This window comes from Lampris incognitus, chromosome 15 (genome assembly GCF_029633865.1).
Source record: "Lampris incognitus isolate fLamInc1 chromosome 15, fLamInc1.hap2, whole genome shotgun sequence".
Classification (NCBI taxonomy): domain Eukaryota; kingdom Metazoa; phylum Chordata; class Actinopteri; order Lampriformes; family Lampridae; genus Lampris; species Lampris incognitus.
The window spans coordinates 24,795,025-24,812,754 of record NC_079225.1 but is presented as its reverse complement, the minus strand read 5'-3'; the positions used below and the strand labels follow the sequence as shown (position 1 = coordinate 24,812,754).

Below are 17,730 nucleotides of genomic sequence, written 5' to 3'. Positions count from 1 at the left end.
TGTGTGTGTGTGTGTGTGTGTGTGTGTGTGTGTGTGTGTGTGTGTGTGTGTGTGTGTGTGCTCAGTGGGTGGGGTTGGGTGGGGTGTGTGTATGTGCATGCATGGGGATGTTTGTGTCTTCATTGAAGTGTACATATTTCATCATGAAAGAATGAGTAACAAATAGAGAAACACATCTCCCGTCTTCCTCTTTCCAGTTGCAAAATCTCCCTCTATCACACTCTCACTTACTCTGTTTGTCTTGCTCTCTCTTTGTCTCCCGCCATTCATGTGCAGGCTGCGGTCGGGGCGATGGGAGAAGTGTTAATTCTGAGGAAGTTGTCACAAACTACTGGGGAAGTGTGTAAAGAAATATGTGAAGCATTGTTCATTTAATTGAAGGCCAAATTCCTCTTTTGCTGCTGTGTGGTTGCGTTGTGTGAGTGCCTTCGTATGTGTGAACATGTTGTGTGCGCACGTGTTTGTCTGCATTTGTGTGTGTGTGTGTGTGTGTGTGTGTGTGTGTGTGTGTGTGTGTGTGTGTGTGTGTGTGTGTTTGTATGTGTATGGGTGGGTGGGAGTGTGTTCATGCCTGTGTTTAAATTGGTGTGTGTGTGTGTGTGTGTGTGTGTGTGTGTGTGTGTGTGTGTGTGTGTGTGTGACCACGTGCATGTTTTTTTGTGTGCACACACAGTGAGTATCTGCTAGAAATGGGCAGAAAACATACCTTTTGCACCTGTTGTGATAAGACGTTTGCTTGCGGTGGTTACCTTTCGATTTCCAAACTTCTCTTTATCGTTGTTCTGCAGGTTCTCCGTGAGGGCATTATACAACAAGATGAACAGGCTAATCCTGTCTTATTTAACTGGTTCCCAAATGATTCTCAAGTTTATTTGGTTTTTTTTTTTTTAATTTCCCAACACCACGCTCTGAAAAGAGTTTCTCTGTTTGAGTATGAAAATGACCGCCATGTTCGGCGCTCCCTCTTGGGAGGGAAACACATCCGTCAATAGTCATGGCATGAGCTTGCTGTGTGATGCTTGTTTGTGTCAAGATAGTAATGGCGGCATCGCATTTCACTGAACCACACGCAATGTTCGTTGGCTTGTGTTGACTCTCAGCCTTCCCGCCTTTTCCATCTCGTTATCATATTTTCAGCAGAGTTGTCTGTGTATATAATTTGGCTGTACATGAGTCAATTGGGGGCGGCACGGTGGCGCAGTGGTTAGCGCGGTCGCCTCACAGCAAGAAAGCCCTGGGTTTGAGCCCTGGGGTAGTCCAACCTTTGGGGTCGTCCCGGGTCGTCCTCTGTGTGGAGTTTGCATGTTCTCCCCGTGTCTGAAAGGGTTTCCTCCGGGTGCTCCGGTTTCCTCCCACAGTCCAAAGACATGTAGGTCAGGTGAATCGGCCATACTAAATTGTCCCTAGGTGTGAGAGAGAGAGAGAGAGAGTGTGTGTGTGTGTGTGTGTGTGTGTGTGTGTGTGTGTGTGTGTGTGTGTGTCGGTCCTGTGATGGCCTGACGGCCTGTCCAGGGTGTCTTCCCGCCTGCCGCCCAATGACTGCTGGGATAGGATCCAGCATCCCCGTGACCCTGAGCAAGGTAAGCGGTTTGGATAATGGATGAATGATATAGCATGGCACAAGTCACATAAATTAGAGATGTCCTTGTTGGATCATCCATTCATTTCAGAGAGAGTAAGACCATTGAAACAGTGTATTGAATAAACAAGCTGACTACATTAACAACAGAGGGACCAGTTTGGAGATATTTAGATAATGGAATATTGATAACGCAGAAACTTCCTGGCATTTTTAAAACAATATTTGGTAGTGCTCACTGTAGATTGCTGGTGTTGCCAGAAAGCACTGCATGTATATGTGTATGTATATATATGTGTATATGTATATGTGTGTGTGTGTGTGTGTGTGTGTGTGTGTGTGATGTGCATGTGCATGTGTGTCACTTAATTAATGTGATCATGTAGCTCTATGGGTGTACATATCCAGGTGGTTGGGACACTATGGCATCACTTGCGTCATCATGAGCCCATGCAGACATATGTATGTATGCATGCATGTGTAGCTCACTGACCCAGGAAATGGTGTTGCGTGTTGTCCCTCATACTCTTTCCTAAGCTAATATCACTCATTTCCTGCCTTCTTTCCTTGCTTGCTCTCTCTCTCTCTCTCTCTCTCTCTCTCTCTCTTTCTGTCTCTCTCTCTCTCTTTTGTATCGTCATCCATCTCATTGACCATGCCGAAACTCCGGACAAAGCAACAGTGTCGGTGTCCAGGTGTAGCTGCATGACATGTGCCTGTTACCATTGGAACGTGAGCCATCATGTCGTCACAAGGTCAGTCTGTTACTGTCTACGTCAATGTGCTCTCGTTCTTTCTCGACCACACTGCTATCGAATCTAACCCCGTCCTTTTCAGTGTCAGACCAGCTCTCCATTGCTTCACTCGTCTTTTCCGCTTGTGTGTCTTGTCTCTGTAGCTTGCTGCCTTTGAGACTGTTTGTCTCCATCGTATGATGGCTGCCACACTTTTCATTTGAAGACACGACTCAAGGGAGCCCAAAAGGAAGGTAGGAGCCTCGTGTTGGAATGATGCATTGAAAGCAATGGGAGAGAACAGCTCAGCGTACAATCAGAGGCTGGTGTCTGTGGCATCTCTTCAAAAGTAGCTTTTTCAGAGAAGGAGAAATTATTTATTCATCATCTTCTAAGGATAAATTTAAACAATGTTCAATAATGTTCCAAAATTGTGACTTGTTGTTTAACAGAATCAAGATTGTCTCTGAAGTCAAACACATACAGAGAACACCAAAACCAACGCATGCTAATTTGTATTTTTTTAAAAACTGTATGGCTGTAATTTCTGTGGTGGAAGTTTTTTTCATATGAAAAGGGCTCCCTTATCAAAAGGCTATGCCAATTTCCTGTTTTACTTCTTGTAAATGAGCAGAGGATTGGAGAAATGGGGAAGGGCTTGAAAGAGAGGAAGTTTAGATAGGGAAGAAGGAGACAAGAGGAGAATGTTATTGGACAGTTTGAAGAGAGAGAGACAGAGAGAGGGAGGCAGAGAGAGAGAGAGAGAATTATCTGATGGTGCTCTGGTGTACTTGTGTTGAATTAAAATTCCTAGAGCCGGCCGAGTGAGAACGAGCGAGAGTTTCCCAACGCTTCTGCGAGTCCTGACTTGATGCTGATCGGAACGCTGAGTCCAGGATGAGAGCGCAGATACAGAAGGAGGGAGAGGGAGAGACAGAACCCGGAAAAACGGGATTCCAGTCTCCCTCCCTGCTTACGGAGCAACATACCACTGAGAGTTTCCCATGAGAAAACCTCAGGCGTTTTTCGGTCCGGATGAGGAGTCAGCAGTGGTGAGAGGGAGACCAAAAGAGAGAGAGAGGAGAGGAGGGAGAGAGAGAGAGAGAGAGAGAGAGAGAGAGAGAGAGAGAGAGAGAGAGAGAGAGAGAGAGAGAGAGAGAGAGAGAGAGAGAGAGAGAGAGAGAGAGAGAGAGAGAGAGAGAGAGAGAGAGAGAGGAGAGAGAGAGAGAGAGAGAGAGAGAGAGAGAGAGAGAGAGAGAGAGAGAGAGAGAGAGAGAGGGGCAAGGAGAAACTGGAGCATGTGTATGTTAGTTGGGTCTGGTTGACTGGTTTTCATAAACTCCCACAGAGAGATGCAGGCAGACAGTCACATTTGTGGGTTTAAGGAAAAAAAATCTCATGAGAAAAACCAGATAGGCATCAAAATGGAGGGGATTTGGTTTGGGGCAATCTTCTGTTGTTGACCCTCCCCCTTGACCGATGTCGCGTTTCAACTGTTTGACTTGAGTGGCCTTCAGGTTGGACACCGGGGTCTGACGGGGGTGGCAGGTTGGCTCAAGGGTTATTACAGAGGTCATGGTTCAAGTCCTGCATTGGCAAACAGCGGCCCAGCTATAGCTTTCTTGAGCGATAGGCGGACCTTGGCGCAAGCAGCTAATCACGCCATTATATTTTGCTCTACGTTTAGCTCTGAAGATATCTTAGAGATAAACACATGTAACTTCGCCTGAAGCCAGACTCATATATGCACATCCATAATCACTTATCCACACACATACAGAAACAGGGTGCGGTTTGAATAGCACCTCCTCAGCTTGACCCATTAATGGACCTGGAATTGCTGGTGAAATAACTTTATTTCTGCACACTCCTTCCTCTCCTCCTTCTCCTCTTCCTCCTCTCCCAGCTCTGCGCCACATTCTCTTTGTCCCATATTCTTCTGACTGTGACTCTATCCTGTGTTTCTAGAGGATGAAGACGCTGCTGTCAAACCTGTTTTCTGTCTTTTCGTCATCTGGTGCTAGAGGGATTTATCTGCCTTCCTCTTCCTACTTGAGTAAGGGAAAGGCACTGAGCATCCAAGTAAACACACCAGTAGTTTGTTAGACCTGATCTAATCTAATCTAATCTAATCTAATCTAATCTAATCTAATCTAATCTAATCTAATCTATTCTAATCTAATCTAATCTAATCTAATCTAATCTAATATAATTGGTCTATGTATGGGGTATGTGCAAGACCCCATCCTTGCTCTAATGAAGCTGATCCTTCGCTCATGCCTCCACGTGGAAGGTGGAGACCAGAAGGCTTTTGGAAAAATTTCTCACAAGGATCAATTATCATTACACCTGTAACTATAAAGGAGGGATTCATGTAAAAGAAATAGCAACAAATGGCTGATTCGATGACTCATTGAATCAAATCCCAACATGTCTGAGATTTGACTCAAGCAGCAGTCATGGTTCTTCAATATGAGAGGCCGTAAGACAAATAATGTCTCTTATGAATGACTAAATTAAGTCAATTTTATTTGTATAGCCCAATATCACAAATTACAAATTTGCCTCAATGGGCTTTACAGCAACACTTCCTTTCCTTAGACCCTCACATCGGATAAATAACAACTCCCTAAAAAAACCTTTAACAGGGAGAAAAAATAGGAAGAAACCTCAGGGAGAGCAGCAGAGGAGGGATCTCTCTCCCAAGATGGACAGATGTGCAGTGGATGTTGTGTTTACACAATTTACAGAATACAACATTGAAAGAGGATAACAGAATTATAATGGATTTAAAAGATATATAAAGAATGTGATGAGGAGGATGCCAAGCAGTGTCCAGATGCCACCAGAACAGCAAAGGACCTGAGCCACGCGACCACCATCACCATGTAGACCTGACAGGAGGACAGACTACACATGCACACAGGGGAGACTCACATGCACACCATTCACATACACAGGAGAAGAGACACGAAAAGACATTAGTCACATGTCAGAGAGAGAGAAGGATATAACATTGAAACAGGATAACAAAATTATCTGGATTTATAAGATATATAGAGTGTGATGAGGAGGATGCCAAGCAGCGTCCAGGTGGTGACCACCATCACCATGGACACCTGGCTGGAGGACAGACTACACATGCACACAGGGGAGACTCACATCACACCATTCACATACACAGGAGAAGAGACCAAAAAAACAAAACAAAAAACCATTAGTCACACATCGGAGAGAGAGAAGGCTATAACATTGAAACAGGATAATGAAATTATAATGGACACTTCATGAAATAAAGAAATGGACAACAGACCTGAGGGAGAGAAGCAAACACACTTTACGTATCCCACACATCAATCAAAAAGGGAAACACATACATACGTACAAGCGCCATCCCGACAAGTGTCCTATCAGGACAGTTGGTATCTGCTGGTTCAAACACGTATGGCCGCCTTGTGTCGAACCTATGGGATGCTGTAGCAAACCACTACCTAGCTTTCACCGACCACCGTGTCGGTGGATTGTTTGTTTACATTGGTGACGGGATGCTGCTGTCAATCATTATTTTTTAATCTTTTTTCTTTATTCTGAGATACTTAATTGGCCCCCGTAGGGAAATTACACTCTGCGTTTAACCCATCCTAGCTGTGTAGCCAGGAGCAGTCGGCAGCTGCCGTGCAGCACCCGGGGACCAACTCCAATTCGTCTCGCCATGCCTCGGTCAGGGGCACAGACAGGAGTGTTAACCCTAACATGCATGTCTTTTTGATGGTGGGGGAAACCGGAGCACCCGGAGAAAACTCACCGCAGACACGGGGAGAACATGCAAACTCCACACAAGACGACCTGGGATGACCACCAAGGTTGGACAACCCTGGGGTTCGAACCCAGGACCTATTTGCTGTGAGGCGGCAGGGCTAACCACTGCGCCACCGTGCCTCCAATGTGATTATGTGATTGGAACAAACGCACACAGTCCTGATGGGGCAGATTAGAGTGCATTAGACTTTTAAGATTTGAGCCAAGTTGTCAATGGCATTGAATCCACTTAAAATATCAATCTCAAAGGTTATGGTTGTGCTCTATTTTGTCGTACGCTCCCCAGGAGTAATTTCCAAACCACTAACCAACCACTGCTGGGTGACGTAAAACATGTCACTACTTTCACAACACTCGGGATTTTTGGTGGGAATGTCACCACAGACACATGTTGGCATCTCTCCATGTTATTGCAAAACGCCAGGGCTTTCATCGTACCACGTTCCGCAAAAGATAGCAACTCAGTGGACATTTGTTTAGGTGAGAATCTTCAAGATTACTTTTAATATAAATGTGAACAGCACTCACCAGGTAGTTCCAACCAGCTTGTCTTTAGTCATCTTACTCATCTTCATCTTTTCCACAGACATATTGTCCTGATACTGATGTTCACATTGTGGTTATGGTTCTTTTGTGCTGGTTATTAGATATTGTGAGAGGATGATGGGCCAAGAGCTCTTTTCCCTGGAAGGACTAGAGGTTACTTGCACGACAGAGGAGTTATCAGAAATTTAGCGCACACACACACATGTGCACGTCCATGCACACACACACACACGGAAATAAATACTATAATATTGGCTTTCTGCCAAGAACAAATTTTCCATCATAGCTGGAAGTAACTCTTTGCATGTTATTTGCATATTTTTGCATTTCAGTCTTCTGCATGCCTTCTCATCCATTTTGGTGTCCTGTGGTACGAAAAAGCATCCTGCTTTGTTTATGCCTTAAGGTTCTCTGCTTTGACCAAATAAATCGTAAACTGTGATTTTTATCTAGCGGTACTTTTTTCCACCACTCGGCTGACAGGATGACAGTGCGGTTGTGGTAAAATCCCCGCCATAGGTACATTGCGGACCTGAGGCTTACAGTAAAGGATCTGTTGTTTTGGCGGCTTCATCTCTTGTGCAAACATCAACTACCTTTGCACATGGGTGTTTGCACACCTACATCCTGCTCCGGTGCCCCCGCTCTACCCCCCCCCCCCAGTCACGAAGAGCAAGTCCTATGCTATTTTACAAGTATAAACTATACTGCAGTCCAGCTGTTGTTCAATCCTGTTACCTTCAGGAGCCTAGCATGACTGTCTCAGGGTCCAGCATGCAATCTAATTGCAACCTCGGTGGCTTCTCAACACTGCTTATGAACATCAATTGTCAACATGATTCATGAGGTTACGAGATTGTTTCCTTTACAAGTAACTCATCACTATACAGCGTCAGGTCTATGACCGTTTCAGCATAATAGTAAGTTACTGAAACAGAAAACACTGGTTATTTGCACTGTAAGAACTAAGATGAAATTCTCATGTCAGTATAATGGCAATAATTACAATGATTGGAGCAGCTCTCCCACTTTTCTGACTTGCTGGCAAGGTGACATTTTCTTTCTGCACTCTTCTTCCTCATCCCCTGCTTTGGAATTGGGGTTTATTTTTTTTACAATATGTTGCAAAAGGCATGATGAAGCTAAAATCATCGTTGGTGCCTGCTTCCCTTCCCAACTCAGGCTGCATGATGGATTTTTCTCGATCGCCCATTGTGTCAGATGCATGTGCCACAAACTTTCCAACACTTCCAAAGCCACACGTCCATTAACTTTCCTCTAGTATTTTCTACTAAATCAATGTTTCCATCAAGGCTCAACCCACTGACCCAAACATTTTGCAACAAAATCGCTCCTAAATGCTATACTATACTAATGAAATACAAGGAGGGAAAAGTAAAAAGGGGTTTTGACCTTTTGTTTCAGTGAAAAAAGAGCTATAAGAGGTGACTGCAAAACGTTATTGCACGAGTAACAATGTTTTATCCAAAAGAAACGAATACCAAACGCCCCGAATTGAAGAACGAACACATCAAATTACTCATTCTCACAAAGAAATAATCTGGGAATACCAACACAGGGCTGTAAAGCATCAACCCTCCCACTGCTTCTCACATTAAATAAATGCTGGTTCATATGCAGAACTAAATTAAAGACGTAAAAGAAGCCCGTGCTTCTGTATGCTAGCCAACAGTGGAACAGCTCAGCATGTCCAATCCCGGCTATGCACGACAAGCCTGGGAAATTGAGAAACACTGCCTTTGTCTGAGTCTTTATCCTATCAAGATGGTAGTTGAATTCCAAATAATACACCAGTCCAGTCAAAGTTGTGCAAATGCCCCCCCCCCCATGATGTTTTACTATTATCGTCCATTAACAAATAACCATGGCTCTTCCAAAAGGAATAATTAGTGGGATGTTCGTACGCACACTGATCATTTCCAATGAATTACGTGTTTGGACTTACAGCATAAATACTCATGAAGATTATGTTAGTCCACATACTGATTTAAACCACATATTTTTTTCTGATACCAGTCATCCAAATGGATGCGCCCCTAAATACGTCAGGAGAGCGACTTTGTGATGCTAGCCAATTTGCAGACAGACTGGTAGCATCAACAGCAAGTTAGCTGAACCCTGTAAGAACTCCGATGGCTCATTTGTATCTCTACAGAAAGTGAAACAGTATCACTCATCACTCCATCTTTCTTTTTCTTCTCTCCCTCATCGCCCCCTTCACCTCTCCCTACCCTATCCTGTTTCTCATGAAGCACTACACTACGCCTAGCACTGCCTGACTGGTTGAACTCGCGCGCGTGTGTGCGTGCGTGCATGCGTGCGTGTGTGTGTGTGTGTGTGCGTGTGTGTGTGTGTGTGTGTGTGTGTGTGTGTGTGTGTGTGTGTGAGAGAGCGAGAGTGTGAATGTTGCCACAGGCCGTCAAGCATGTGCAAACTTGTTGATACACAGGAAAAAAACCATATGAGTGCAGTGTTTCTGTTTGTGTGTGTGTGTGTGTGTGTGTGTGTGTGTGTGTGTGTGTGTGTGTGTGTGTGTGTGTGTGTGTGTGTGTGTGTGTGTGTGTGTGTGCGTGTATGTGTGTGTGTGTGTGAGACAGAGAGAGCGAGAGACATAGATGGCGATAGATTGAGAGAGAGAGAGAGAGAGAGAGAGAGAGAGAGAGAGAGAGAGAGAGAGAGAGAGAGAGAGAGAGAGAGAGAGAGAGAGAGAGATGGCGATAGATTGAGAGAGAGAGATGGAGATAAAAAGACAAACACCGAGAGACAGAGTGAAAGCAAGAGACTCACAGTGCACTCTCTCCTGCTTGAGAAGTGTCAAAACTCATCCATCCCATATGCACTTGCTCTTCTCCTTTCACCCCTAGGATGTCCCCTGCTCTTCTCTCTATGGTGATGATGGTTTTTCATGTCTGCTCTCCTTTTCTTTTTTCCTATGTTAACCGGTTCACCTTTCATATCTGTTGTACCCAAAGAATGACCCACGACTAAACAGCTGACGCCCCCGCTATGATCTTGGCACGTTGCAGGTCCACCTCTGTGAGGTGCAAAGTGAAACAAGTACATAAGGGACATCAGAGAAACACACATGGGGGGGGGGGCGGCTTGGTTCGTCTCAAAAATACATACACATATAAATGTGTGCTGACACACACATACAAATGTGCGCTTACACACACACAAATCCACACATACAAACCGATGCCTGTACCAACTTTGCCTCTACACCACATCCCACACCCTTTGTGTGTGTGTGTGTGTGTGTGTGTGTGTGGGTGTGTGAGTGTGCAATCGCACGTGTCTGTGTGTTATCAAGGCTCTGTGTTTCCTGTTTTGCAATCCCCACCATGCCCTCCTAGACAACGCCTGTCTATGGCTTCAGGGACGCCCTGTTCTCTGCAAGGCTCCCTCAGCCTTCTCAAGATGACACCGCGCACCAGGGTCCATAATACTGTATTATGTCACTAAAAGTAGAAGTTGTGCACTTGAGATCAGTAACCATTCTCTCTCGCTCTCCCTCAGTTTATTGCTCCTGAGTTGAGAAGTCGGGGTGATTCCAGCAGAGAGGTTTTATGCACGCACAAGCCCGGGGAAAGGCTCAAACACACAGATAAGAAGATGTAGCTCAATTTTCTGCTCATGTTAGATTTGCAACTTGTTTATGGGTTACAGTAGGTAGCACACTTTCTATGTTCAACTTGTGTTGTTTCAGGGGAACGTGCATTTGGCAAGGGCTATCGCACTACTATGCTACAGATAGAAATAAATATCATCAATGCAAATTGTATAACACAACCCGGCTGCAGAAAGTGATTTTAAGCTTCAGTAACAGTAAAGAGTGGTGGGAGTGATAAAACCATGAATGAGTTACTATAGTCATGAAAGCACCTTGTTTTCTTTCTGTTCTTTCATTCAAATAATTTGGAAGCCGTATGAAAAAAAAAATAATGTCAAGATTTCATGTAGGTGTGTGTGTGCGTGCGTGCATGTGCGTGTGTGTTTAAAGAAGTCCCCTTCTCTTCCTGTAAATTAACTGTGCAGAAAGCTGTGCACCTGTCCTTTTTGACTCACCTGGCCATAATATAAAGAGCCCAGAGCCAGGCCAAATACCTCTACGTCCGGTCGCTGTGAGGACCATTGTAATACACCACCTACAATTACATGTAGCTTTTCAATTCTTCTTATAGGGGCTTTCCGACAAGCTATATCTTTAACTGTTGTTTGTTTTGCACTTGCTGTGCAACCATTTTTATTGTAATGAATGATCAGTTTATCACAGACCTCACCCAGTGGGGTAATTTCCCCATGCAAGCAGGTGTGTGTGTCTGTATATTTGTGTGAAGCGTTGTTTAAGTGTGTTGAGAGAGAGGGTGAGAGACAGAGTGATAAAAACAGGGAGGAAGATAGAAAATGTGTTAGAAAGCCGGCGCAGGGAGTTTCCTCTGTGCAAGTGATTGACACAGCAAGTTTCCCCGTGTCGACACTTCACCTTAATAATTAATCTGTGTGACATACGGATAGAAAGTGGTAAAAAAAAAACTTCTCAGTCAGGACGCTAGTTTATGATATGTATTGCCCATAGTCCACCGACTTCCGGTTTCTACTGCAGCGGTCATACCAGTTTCCTGTTTGTTGACATGTGCTATTGACGGTGGCATATTTTTCATGATGCCTGCAAGATTTACCGTGGATAAATGTCAACGACATGCACCGAATTGTCGACAAACTTTCACCTGCACCTACCCGCAAACGGGTGAAAAGTTTCAAGTTGTACGTATCAAGTTACGTCCACAATTCCGTCCATCAGTCCTTCCGTCTGCTCATCCTCATAATTGTGGCCGTAACCTGATATGTACAACTTGAAACTTTTCACCCGTTTGCGGGTAGGTGCAGGTGAAGGTTTGTCGACAATTCTGTGCATGTCATTGACATTTATCCATGGTAAATCTTGCAGACATCGTGAAAAATATGCCATTGTCAATAGCACACACCAACAAACAGGAAATTGGTATGACCGCTGTAGTAGAAATCGGAAGTCAGTGGACTACAGTTATGCACAGAGCCGATTGTAGGCATCCGCTACTTCCTATTCATGCGATTGGTCTCTTACATAATTGCAGGCTGAGCTTCTGCATGGTGCCGGACAGACCTGGCAAACCCAAACGTGTAGTGAGGTTGAACTGGGAACATCTGGTGGAGGCCCCTGTCCGTGAGGTCTTCAACTCCCACCTCCGGAAGAAGTTCTCGTGTACCCCGAGGGAGGCTGGGGACATGGAGTCTGAGTGGGCCATGTTCAAAGCCTCTATTGTAGATGCGGCCAGCAGGAGCTGTGGTCAAAAGGTCATCAGTGCCTGTCGAGGCAGCAACCCAAGAACCCGCTGGTGGACACCGGTGATGAGGGAAGCCGTCAGGCTGAAGAAGGAGGCCTTTCGGACTTGGTTGGCCCAGGGGTCTCCTGAAGCAGCAGACAGATACCGGGAGGCCAGAAGGGCTGCCGCTTCAGCGGTCGCGAAAGCAAAAACTCAGGTGTGGGAGGAGTTTGGCAAGGCTATGGAGGAGGACTTTCGGTTGGCCTCAAGGAAGTTCTGGCAAACCATCTGGCAGCTTAGGAAGGGGGAAGCAGGGCTTAACTCAGGCTGTGTTCAGCCAGGGAGGGGAACTGTTGACCCGGACTGGGGATGTTGTCGAGCGGTGGAAAGAACACTTTGAGGAGCTCCTGAACCAGACTAACACGTCCTCAGTGGAGGAGGCAGAGACTGAAGGCTCAGGGGAAGCCCCACCCATATCCCTGGCAGAGGTCTCTGAGGTAGTTAAAAAGCTCCTCGGGGGCAAGGCGCCCCGTGTGGATGAGATTCGCCCTGAGATGCTGAAGGCTTTGGACATTGTTGGGCTGTCTTGGTTGACACGCCTCTTCAGTGTCACATGGAGGTCAGGGACAGTGCGTGTGGTGTGGCAGACTGGGGTGGTGGTTCCCATATTCAAAAAGGGGGACTGGAGGGTGTGCTCCAATTATCGGGGCATCACATTGCTCAGCCTCCCTGGGAAAGTCTACTCTAGGGTGCTCAAAAGGAGGCTCCGACCGATTGTCGAAGCTCAGATCCAGGAGGAACAATGCGGATTCCGTCCTGGCCTTGGAACAACAGACCAACTCTTTACCCTTGCGGAAGTGCTGAGGGGGGCATGGGAGTTTGACCAGCCAGGGTACATGTGTTTTGTGGACTTGGAGAAGGCTTACGACCGTGTACCCTGGGGCACTCTGTGGGGGGGTGCTGCGGGAGTATGGGGTACCGGGGCGGTTGCTACAAGCCATCCAGTCCTTGTATAACCAACGTGAGAGCTGTGTCCACATTCTTGGCACAAAGTCAAACACGTTCTCGGTGGGTGTCGGACTCCGCCAAGGTTGTCCCTTGTCTGTGATATCTGTTTGTGATCTCAAGGTGCAGCCAAGGTGAGGAGCGTGTCTGTTTTGAGAACCTCAGAATTGCATCTCTGCTCTTCACAGATGATGTGGTTTTGTTGGCTTCATCAGAACGTGACCTCCAGTGCACACTGGGGCGGTTTGCAGCTGAGTGTGAAATGGCCGGGATGAGCGTCAGTACCTCCAAGTCTGAGGCCATGGTTCTCTACTGGAACATGGTGGATTGCTCCCTCCGGGTTGAGGATGACTTGTTGCTTCAAGTGAAGGAGTTCAAGTATCTCAGGGTCTTGTTCACGAGTGGGGTTACTTTTGTGCTCCCTCGCAATACTTTTTGAACTGGTGTCCACAAAAATTACAGAACAAAAAAAATACGCGACCTCTGTTATACGGCGATATTTTGGATTCAAGCTCAGCAATACTGAGCAGAAAGGTACTGTGTAAAACATGCAAAATGAAAGTCGCTACATGCCGCGGCAACATGACAAATTTGCATTATTTGTATATGTATACATTTGTTTATTATATTGACATTGCAATATCGTCCACAATAATCGCAATAAGACTTTTTTACCAAATCGTGCAGCACTGGAATGTACTTTGTGTGTGTGTGTGTGTGTGTGTGTGTGTGTGTTTTCTGCTCGAGATGGCCGGAAGTGGGTAGGGGTCCATATGCGTTTGATCTCAAAGCAAATGACAGCAATGCAATAAAATAGAAGCAAAATTTAAAAAAGAATCTATTGGATAATGGTTTATATGAAGGAAAGTCGAATACGCAGCACTTTATTGATTGTGTGCACGTGTACTGCCATAAAGCTAATACCACTCATCACACTGGCCAAAAAACCCCGCTAACATCCGCCTTTGGTCAGTGTAAAAAGGCGGGTGTTAGCGGGTTTTTTGGCCGGTGTGAAAGGGGTATAATAAGTTGGTAAGCTATTCCCTCTTTCCAAATAGAAGTTGTTGCGCTGTTGCACACTCGTACTTTGAACCATGTTCACAGGGCCTTCTTTAGTGTTGAAGCCTCACAGTCGAATGTGTTTGTAGCAATAGGCATGGATATTGATCAGTGTTCAAGCCTGTGTATTAAGTTATTTGCATGTCCAAGATGATGTATATATTTAATTATTAGCAGTGCCAGTGTGTTGTGGGAGCGGAGGGAACAATAAACCAACAAGAAAACAGCTACCGCGGTCAAAAGCTCAACGACGCTGAAGCTCCGGCTTTGTGGGTGTTTCTCTTAAATGCAGATGAAGAAGCAGTGCTGTGTGTTTGTTTGTTTTTTGATACAGCGGAGATCCTTCATGTCTCTCAATGAGCAGCTGTCACTCCTAGCACTTCTGCTGTTGTTGTTGTCTAGCGAAGGTACTTCCCCTGCTACACATTTCCTCCCGCAGGACCCTCTGTTTACAATAGCTTCCGTGTTTGTGTGTGTGTGCATGTGTGCATGTGTATAAAAAGTGGGCACAACACTGTATGTCTGTTTGTGTTTATTTGATATAACTGGGGGGGGGGGGTTGTAAACACTCTGACTTATGTAGCCCAATACTTAAAACTGCATAATTCCCTACCCTCAAAAACACACGGACACACACGTGCACACACACATGCACACACACGTGCACAAAAGCATGCATACACACTCTAAGACAGACACGAACACATCCAAACGCATAGACATAAATAGTCACACCCTTGCACGTACACACTGATATACCTAAAACCACACAAGTCTGCATGCACGCAACCGCACATTTGCATTGACACCTAGACCGGCTCCTACAGAAAGAACCTTTATGCACATACCATGACCCATAACTTGATTTCCTCTCTTTAGGACAGCCCTGATGGCTGTGCGTAGTTATTTGGGCTGGTACTGCCGTGCAGTGACGTAACGTGTCCATCTTGTGACGCGGCCATGCCGTGTGATGCTCTTTGCATAATTCCTGCTTCTCTTTTCCTCAGGCCGCTTGTTCATCTCGCTTCCCTTCCCAGCACAGTCTGCTTGTCGACCGTACCGGTGCACTCGTCGCATATCGGTCGCCGTGTGTGCGCGCCTGAGAAAGGGAAAACGTAAGCCAGCAGTTATCAAAGGAATCAGGGGTTAGGAGGTCAGAAGAGGACATTTTGGGATGGATCAGGTTCAGGTACTGCCTGCATGTGCGCAAATGTGTGAAGGTATAAAGCGTGTGTTTGCAACAGGGCGAAAGTGTGCTTGCATCAGCTGCGCCACATTGCGTGTATGGTGGGAACGTGTGGATGTGTGTTCAGAAGTGAATGTTGTGAAAACAGCTTTGCCGCTCGCCGTCTTATAAGAATCATTTTGTGGTTGTAGCTGTCAGACAGAGTGCGATTCCACCTGTTCTCTCTGTGTGTGTGTGTGTGTGCGTGTGTGTATATGTGTATATGTGTGTATGTATATGTGTGTGTGTATATGTGTGTGTGTGTGTGCATACTGTTCCCACACGTGTATGTTTTCATGTCTGTTTCCATGTATTTGCAGCTACACTGTAGGTGCACGCATGCGCTCGCTGGACATCTCTCAGTCGCACAGCTCATTTGGATGGCAGTTGCACTTGGAGCGCCATCGTGGGTTTTGTCGCTCCGTGAACATGCCCGTTTCCCCCCTCGCAAGTGATGTGTATCAACCCCTTCACCTTCGACCTTTTCTGCAGGTTTACCGGATTTCTCATCCTCGACGAGAGCTGGGATAATATTGCGACGAGAATCGGGAATCCCCACCAACTGCCTCCTTGCCGGCATCCAAGATAAAGGGAAGGTGAGGGCGGCTGCGCTGAACAGATGGCACGTGAGGCACGAGGACGACGGTAGATTGACTAATTTTCTAGGAAACAACAATAAAACAAGTTTTAGACATTTCTCCCAGCTTTATGAGCTGCGTTTAACCGCCCGCCCGTCTTTCTCGCAGGTCAGCGGCTAGCCGACGAGCGGGGTGGCTCTGTGACCCATCACGCCACCAGTTAGCCGGCTCAGCGTCGGAGGGAGAGTGCCCGCAGGTGGTGACCGGTAAGCCCGGTGAAAACACGCCACCCATAACTGGCAGTATACAGCCACCCACGCTGTGTTTGTGTTTTTCATTTCTGTTATTGACGTTGCAGCAAAAGTAAACAGTGCTTTTGTTGGTACATAAGCACCTTTCACTGCACGAGCTGGGTAGATCCACACGGCCAGCCTCCTTTTTCAATCTGTCTACTTCCTGTTAGGGCCCAGTACTCAAAACGCTTCTCAAAAGCCCTAATACTGTGAAACATCTGAAAAACCCATTCGTTATTTTTGAGTGATTGAGTTTATCGCTTCACTTTTTTAATGTTTTGTCGTCAGGTGTTTGTAGTTCGGTTATTAATATCAAGAAATATTGCTCTTTTTTTTCCCCCCAGAAATTGGATATTTTCATCATGGCATAGATCACAAAGAAGTTGTGGTATAGACAAACGTACACCAAAGATATGCACACAGACACACACAAACACACAGATGCACATGCACACGCACGCACACACACACACACACATGCGCACATATACATGCGCACACACACACATAGACATGCGCACACACACACATAGATAGACATGCGCACAAACACACAAATAGACACACACACACACACAAAGATAGACATGCACACACATGCGCGCACATACACATGCACACACCCTCTATATCCATCTGCTCTCTCTGCTTTTTTTTTCTTTCTTGACTTCAATCCCACAACTTCTTATCTCCCTGCCCGGCTGTGTTCCTATATCACCACCCCTCGCCACACACACACACACACACGCGCGCGCACACACACACACAAATGCAAATCCTAATGTATGTGCACTCACAGAGGCACACTCAAACTAGAACAAATATACACACATGCACAGACACACCTCAACCCCCCCACCCCCCTTTAAGGCACCTCTACTTGGTCACAATACCCCAGTGTTGTACCCAGATAACATGAAGACTGTGGTTTTTACTCTGTGTGTGTGTGTATGTGTGTGTGTGTCTGTGAGAGAGAGAGCGAGCGAGAGAGCAGGGGGAGGGGTGGGGTGAAGCAATGAACAAGGTGTACTTGTTATCTTTTTGATTTAAAGAATAAAACAAGACTGAAAATGTATCAGACTGGTTTTAATAAAGAAGCTGTGGATTAAGACGTGTTCGTTTTTTCGGTCTCCTCCTGCTTTGGTTGAAGGTGCCTCTCCGTCACACACGTGGGCACCAGCTTGTGCACAAAACTACACTGAAGAGTGTTCAGTAGTTTCTCAGAAAGTTGTATAATAGCTGTTGCTATCGTGGCTCTTGGGACATTTCAGTTGCTGCCATCCTAGTTTTGCATCCTGCTCGTGTCATTATAACACTCCCAGTCGGCACATAGTTGTTATATTCCAGAAGCTCCACGTGTGTAAATAGCTTATATGGATGGTAATGCATGTGTACACATATCTATCTGCCTGTGTGTGTGTGTGTGTGTGTGTGTGTGTGTGTGTGTGTGTGTGTGTGTGTGTGTGTGTGTGTGTATTTCTGCACTTCATATGAATACAATAACACTTGATAGACCGGCTAATTCTTGTATGATAACAAGATTGGGGGGGGGGCGCACCTGCCTT

The 17,730-nt window shown here is 45.9% G+C and overlaps 1 long non-coding RNA gene across 2 annotated transcripts; it reads left to right on the top strand.

Moving 5' to 3' along the window:
• The first annotated feature begins 2,131 nt into the window (after positions 1–2,131).
• Positions 2,132–17,263, top strand: LOC130125452 (uncharacterized). 2 transcript variants are annotated; one of them, XR_008811434.1, is made up of 5 exons: positions 2,132–2,334; positions 2,478–2,567; positions 15,787–15,939; positions 16,041–16,138; positions 16,510–17,263. It is a non-coding gene; the product is annotated as an uncharacterized LOC130125452 (long non-coding RNA). The 2 variants fall into 2 exon arrangements; XR_008811435.1 differs by lacking the exons at positions 2,132–2,334; positions 2,478–2,567 and adding an exon at positions 15,098–15,258.
• Positions 17,264–17,730: the final 467 nt, after the last annotated feature.